Here is a 6,800-nt window from a genome sequence, read left to right as displayed (position 1 = left end):
AGTGATACACAAGACATTTTTTTTTTTTTCCCTCTCTCTGATAGCTTATAATTGGAAAATGAAAAAAAAGAAAAGCATGATAATAGGAAAGCGTACGGACCCTTGAGGGCGGGAACCTTCTGGCGCTTCTCCTCGGAGAGCCGGCGCATCCCTCCCGATCTTGGGCTCGTCCGGCTGCGCTTCTGCGACATCTCTCATGAGGGCTGGCGGCGAGAGACTTGAGACAGACAGACACCAAATATTAGAAGGAAAAAAAAAAAAAAAAAAAACCAATAAATAGGAGCTGCCTGCTGCCTCTTCTCCATTTTCTCAACCAAACACCCCCACACACTCTTCTGCCCCCTTCTCTGATATTCTTTTTTTTTTTCTTTTTTTTTTCCTTTTTTTTCCCGGCGGGGGGGGCCTGTTATTGCTTCTTTTAACTTTTTTTTGATCAGGTCGCTTTATTTACGGGAAAGGTAACCGAAAACAAAAAAAAAAAAAAAAAAAAAAAAAAAAAAAAAAAAAAAAAAAGGGATTTGGAGAGAAGATGCAGGAATTGTTGACTGCATCTGGTGCATCAATGTTTTTTAGACCCTTTTTTTGCGAAATCGTGTTGCATGCACCCAGTGCACTGTGCACCGTACTCTTAATATTTTAAGATAAAGAATTTAATTTGGTTACAATGGCTAGTGATAATATCTAAAAAAGTTCTATCTATAAATGCGCTTATGTTGAGAATTTTATTATCCAAGAATCTCTAAATTTAAGGGAATATTATTCGGTCAATAAGAACCTATGAAGATTTTTATTTGTAAGCAATGTAATTGAAGGTATCTAATTGACGATTTCTTTTTAAAAAGTTTATTCTTATTCTTGTATGTAAATATTTGATCAAATCATTATTTTTTTTCTAAATTAAACACATGCTAAATAAAAAGATTTTTTTATTGTTATTTTTATTTCCAAGCTGCTATTGAACTCTTGCTAGTCTTATATTACGAAAACTAATGGTCATTACTAAAATATCAAATAAAAACCATTTTGATGAAAAGAATGACAAAACGTATAAAATTAGTATTCTCTATTTTTTTGCTATGATGATAAAAATCATATTCGAACTGAGTCATTACGATTTGCATAATATGATATTCTTATAAAAATAAATTATTTTTTTCATAATACTTGTTTATTGTGAGAGATGCATTCTTTCCATAATTCCAAACAGAGCTAAAGAGGTCCGAAGGTTTGATCCCTATTTATGTATTCTCACAAATTGGCACTTTTTCTAGGTAATACAGATAAGATTAAAAAAAATAAAACCTAAAGAAAAAAGGGAATATACTTAGTGGATATAGACTCCATTTGGTATTGAAATATATACAAATCCTTTTCGGCTGAAAGAAGTTGGAAGAAAGATATTAGAATTAATTAGACTTTTACGTTTCTGATAGAATCACAGGAATATATGCTAACTGAATGTTAAAATTTATACAATATTACATTTTTTTATAAAAACTAACTAAACCACCAGTCCACAAATAACCCCAAAGTAAGAAAAAATTACATTTGAATTCAACTGGCTGCAGCTAGAACTATATGAATATACTCGATTGCAGCTGTTGGACATGATAATTTTAAGCAAAAAATAAGCTTACCTTCCTCTTTATTTTTAAATATAAAATAGATTTTTTTTCTTACATTGAAGATATTTACACGACCAAATATATAAAATAATGAACCTTCAAAATGAATTACTTATAGTTCTAACAAAGATATATGCATATTTAATTATACTGTATTTCTAATTATATGCAACCAAACTGTCTTTTAGAAGCATCAAGTTATTTTCGATGCTTATAAGTTTTGCGCTCTTTGATTAAATTTTTTGGCTGTTAGATCAGAAGTTAACAATAATTGCTTATGATATGACTTCCTATTGTGCATGATCCAGGAACCAAAATGTTTGATCCGATGACCAAAAAGTTGATAACATCAACGAAGGACTCACTCACGAACACAAAAGACAGAAAAAAAAAAAAAAAAAAAAAAAAAAAAAAGGTAAAGTGCACAGAGTGCGCCAGGTGCACCGGGTGCACGCAATGAATTTCTAGCAGTGGTGAGGGTGTGTGGGTCCCACCGAAAGCGCGTCGACGCGTTATGTACTGCACCCACGGCCTCCTCGCCGGGTCGTTACGACGCCCTCTCCTAGCGGCGGATCCGGTGTCCGCACAGCAACACACAGCATTCCTACTTCCCACACTCATCACCGTCCACGTGTCCCATCACGGTGGGTCCCACGGTTACTTAGTTCGACACGTGGCAGATTTTCAGCTGTTTGAGTTAGGGGTACCGAAACAAAGATTACGTTTTGCTACGGTGCGTGCAGAGTTGACCGTGAGGGATTTGGGGTGTTTGGACTCAAACAGCGTTTAAGCATGCGGAGCCAATAGGGATGGAATAAAAGGCGGGGCCCACTAATTCAAAAGAGGTTGATTGGTTGGATCCCCTTAAGTGGTGTTTGGCTGTTCTCAGGGAATCAGTGCATGACTTGCATATTTTTGATATGGTGCTTAAATTGTTGTTCGGAAAATAAAATAAAAAAGAAACGGGTAAAATTAAACTATTAGCCTCCGTTTGGTTCGGGGTTAAGGAAAAAGTAGCTATTTCAGGGATAGGGTTAAGTTCAGGGTTAAAGTGGGGTTAAAGTTTTTTTGTGTTTGGTTGGGGGTTGGAGTTAGTCTAGAATAATGAAAAATAGTGTTTGGTTGGAGTAGGTGGGATAAGAAGATAATGATTGATAAAGAAGGATAATGATTGGTTGGAGTAGGTGTGATAAGAAAGATAGTGGGTTATTATGAATATAAAATAGTGTTTGGTTGGAGTTTAGTGGGGTTAGGTGGGATTAGCTAACCCGGGATAATTTATTTGAGATGGGATTAGCTAACCCCATCCATTTTCTGGGGTGTTTGGGGATAAAATGGGGGTTAAGGGGTTATTCCACCCCTTAACCCCCAACCAAACAAGGCTTAGGCTTCGTTTTGTTTGGGGTATAAGTAAGAATTAGTTATTGTAAGAGTAGATACAAGTATAGGGATAAGAAAAATAGCATTTGGATGAAAATTGAATTATTTCCGAGAATAAGAAAAATAGCATTTGAATAGATAATATGAAATAAGAAAAATAATAGATAGTAGAAAATGAAGGTATCGGTGGGGATAGTTATACTAGCTTATTTTAGATACCCGATAACTACTATTCTCGAGTAAAAAATTTGTGTTTGGGTATAAAGGGGATAAAGGATTATCCCTCTCCTTATCTCCGATCCAAACGCTATCTTAGGCTTCGTTTGGTACGAATATAAATAAGAACTAGTTATTTCAGAAATAGATACAACTGTAGGTATAACAAAAGGTAAGAGTAATTTTTTGTTTGAATGAAAATAGGAGTATAAGCAGGGTAAGGTATGGGCCCGTTTGGCCTAGTTTTTAAAAAAGTGATTTCTGAAAAAGTGATTTCTGAAAAAGTAATTTTGGTTTGGAGAAATGATTTTGGTTAAAAGCTGTAGAGCGTTTGGCTGAGTTTAGATAAAATCGATTTTTCTGAAATGATTTTGAAAAGCTGTTCGGCAAAAAAATTTTGATGTTCACATAAATTAATATTTTTATTAAATTTCATTTTAAAATTATTTAAAATCTAAATTTAAATTTCAATTAAAATTAAAATTTTTCAATTTCAAAATTGTACAAAATTTAGGATTTGATATTTTAATTTAAACATACTTTAAAATTTTAAAAATTTAAAATTTAATAATTTTAAATTTTAAATTTTAAAAATTTAAAATTTAAAATATAAAAATTTTAAATTTACAATAATTATGAAATTTAAAATATAAATTTTAAAATTTAAAAATTTAAATTTAAATTTAAAAATATAAATAATTATGAAATTCAATATAAAATTTTAATATTTAAAAATATAAATTTAAATTTTAAATTTCAAAGATGAAATTTGAAATTTGAAATTTGAAATTTGAAATAATTATGAAATTGTCACGCCCCGGATTACACGTTTCTCCGGGCACGCCAACAGACCCGCCGTATACGAAGGAATTTTTCCTGTATACGAAGCGAAGCTGTACTGAAACTGTAATCAAACAACACTACAACCAGTAGTATAGAGCTGCTAGAAAGAAAAAGAATAGGTAAAACAAAAGCGCATTCCATATACATACATAGTATCCAGGTACAAAAAGGACTCGTCTCAACGAGTTATAACATCTGTATGTACATGAACTCAAACAAAAGTAACACTACTTGTAACAGGGATCCTCTATCTCAGCAACTCGTCGGGTAGGGCTCTAACTCGCAACGCCCTTGCCACGATCAGCCTCAGAAGATGCAGCAGCCGGAACCGATGGCTCTGCAAAAGAAGGGTAATAACTGGGCGTGAGAACTATTGTAAAAACAAGAAGTCCTCAGTGGGTACCGCCCTCAACATCGTCGGTCAACCCACCAAGTCTACAGAAGGAAGTAAAGATAGTAGGAAAAGCTGAAAAACAATCTACAGCTACATGTTACTACACTATCATGCTCTACACTAACCAACTGTAGTAAAAGTAAATTCTAACCCAATCTCACTAGGGACTATGATACACCCGTCCCGCCTGTCGAAGCTACACTAACAACCACCACGCTGGGTAGTTAGTGGAGAGCAAGTCCAACCAGGACACAACGACACCAACGCAAAAGCACTAAGCCCGACTCCGGTGTGGCACTCGTGGGCGCGACCCAAACGAGTATGCAAGCGTATCTCTGTGAAGCTCAATCAGGCTCTCGCAGGCTAAAGTCAAGAAACAGGGTCCAACTGGTCTAACAACCAACAAGTCACGTGCCCTCTGCACAATCTGATGCCAACTCGGAAAACTGGGTCCACCGTCAATCCCGACGGCACTGAACAATCCGGAACAATCTGAGCACTACTGTAAAAATACTCTCGGCATCCCAGCATGAGCATAACAGAAATCTAAACTACCTGGGGTATCCACCACGCCGATACTGCGGCGATACAAAATAACAACGGCTCCTAGAGCTAAATCAGGTAATTAAAGTATATGACAGGTCATAATCGCAGTTTTCTCCTAAGTCATATCCAAGTCCCACATGTGTAGTAGATACTAGCAAAAGACAAAGCTCCAATTCAGAATTTGAAGACAACAACATGAAATCTATGAATCGAGCAATCTAAAAATACTAAACAACACGATAAACACATGCCGACTATATAGCTACTTAGGAGGTAAACCGACAATTAACCTACCTCGAACGCAATCCAAATCCGGCACGACGTAGAGAACGGCGGAACCACACCCCCGCCCGACCTCCTCGCGATGCTACGACGATGAACGTACCCTCGAACGGCATCGCGGCGCGACGTCGACGACGAAACAACTCCACCCGAGCTCCTCCTCACCCGGTCCAAGCTAGAGAGAGAAAGGGAAGGGAACCAGCATAAAACTCTCCCTCAACTCCTCTCTACGCAACATATAGGCTGGGGAAAAAGGGTGACACAAACGAGGTGAGAAAAGACCAAAAAGCCCTCTTACCTACCCAGGTGTACCGGTACACGGGCATTTATACCGGTACAAAAGGCAACCCGAGAGCAGCTGCGCAGGTTCTCGCAAAGTGTACCGGTACACTTCGATGGCTGTACCAGTACAGAAAGTGTACCTGTTACAACTCGATGGTTGTACCGGTACAACAGGCAGAAAATAGCCTTTTTCCAATTTGCAATGCTCACACCCTACCCTCGCGTCACAATGAGTCCATTTAGCGTCAAATTCGCGCCAACGCGACTCTGACTTGTCCCGACACTCTCAAGAGCTGTCGACAAGCCTCAACAGCTTAACTCCAGGAATACCACAGAAATTTTAAATATAAAATTTAAAATTTGAATATTTAAAATTTAAAATTTAAAATTTAAAATTTGAATATTTAAATATTAAATTTTAAATTTTAAAATTTTAAATTTTAAAAATTTGGAATTTATAATTTCAAGATTAAAACTTGCAATTTAAAATTTAAAATTTTTAAATTTTTTAATTTAAATTTTAAAATCTAAGATGTCAAATTTTAAATTTTATCTTAAATTTTAAATTTGAAATTGAAAATTTGAAATTTTAAAATCTAAAATTTGAGATTTGAAATTTAAAATTAAAATTAAAATTTAAAGTTTGAAATCTATTTTTCAAATTTTAAAATTTAAAAGTTAAAATTTAAAAATTCAAAAATGAATCTGAAAATTAAAATTAAAATTAAAATTAAAANAGTTTGAAATCTATTTTTCAAATTTTAAAATTTAAAAGTTAAAATTTAAAAATTCAAAAATGAATCTGAAAATTAAAATTAAAATTAAAATTAAAATTAAAATTAAAATTTAAACTTTGAATTTAAAATTAAAATAAAAATATGAAGTTTGAGTCTAAAATCAGAATCAGATTTCAAGAAGCAGCTTTTTTCTGCTTCTGATTCTGGGCGTTCAAAATCAGTTTTCTGATTCTGAAAAGTAAAATCAGATTTTAAAAATGAGGTTGCCCAATGCTCTATTAAGCCAAAAATTACTTGTCAACGCAAAAGCACTTTTTAAAAGTTAGGCCAAACACCCCATAGTGTTTGGATGGTTTTTGGGATAAGAAGATAGTGGTTTTTGAAATTTGGAAATACCGAAATTGCCACTCTCTCAGATTAATAGGGAGAAAACCAATTTTGACATTTTAATTGTTTTGAGAATTAAATTATAAATTTTATCGATTAATTAATTAG

This window comes from Ananas comosus, linkage group 14 (genome assembly GCF_001540865.1).
Source record: "Ananas comosus cultivar F153 linkage group 14, ASM154086v1, whole genome shotgun sequence".
NCBI lineage: Eukaryota > Viridiplantae > Streptophyta > Magnoliopsida > Poales > Bromeliaceae > Ananas > Ananas comosus.
The sequence above is the reverse complement of the archived record's forward strand: the minus strand, read 5'-3'. Positions refer to the sequence as shown.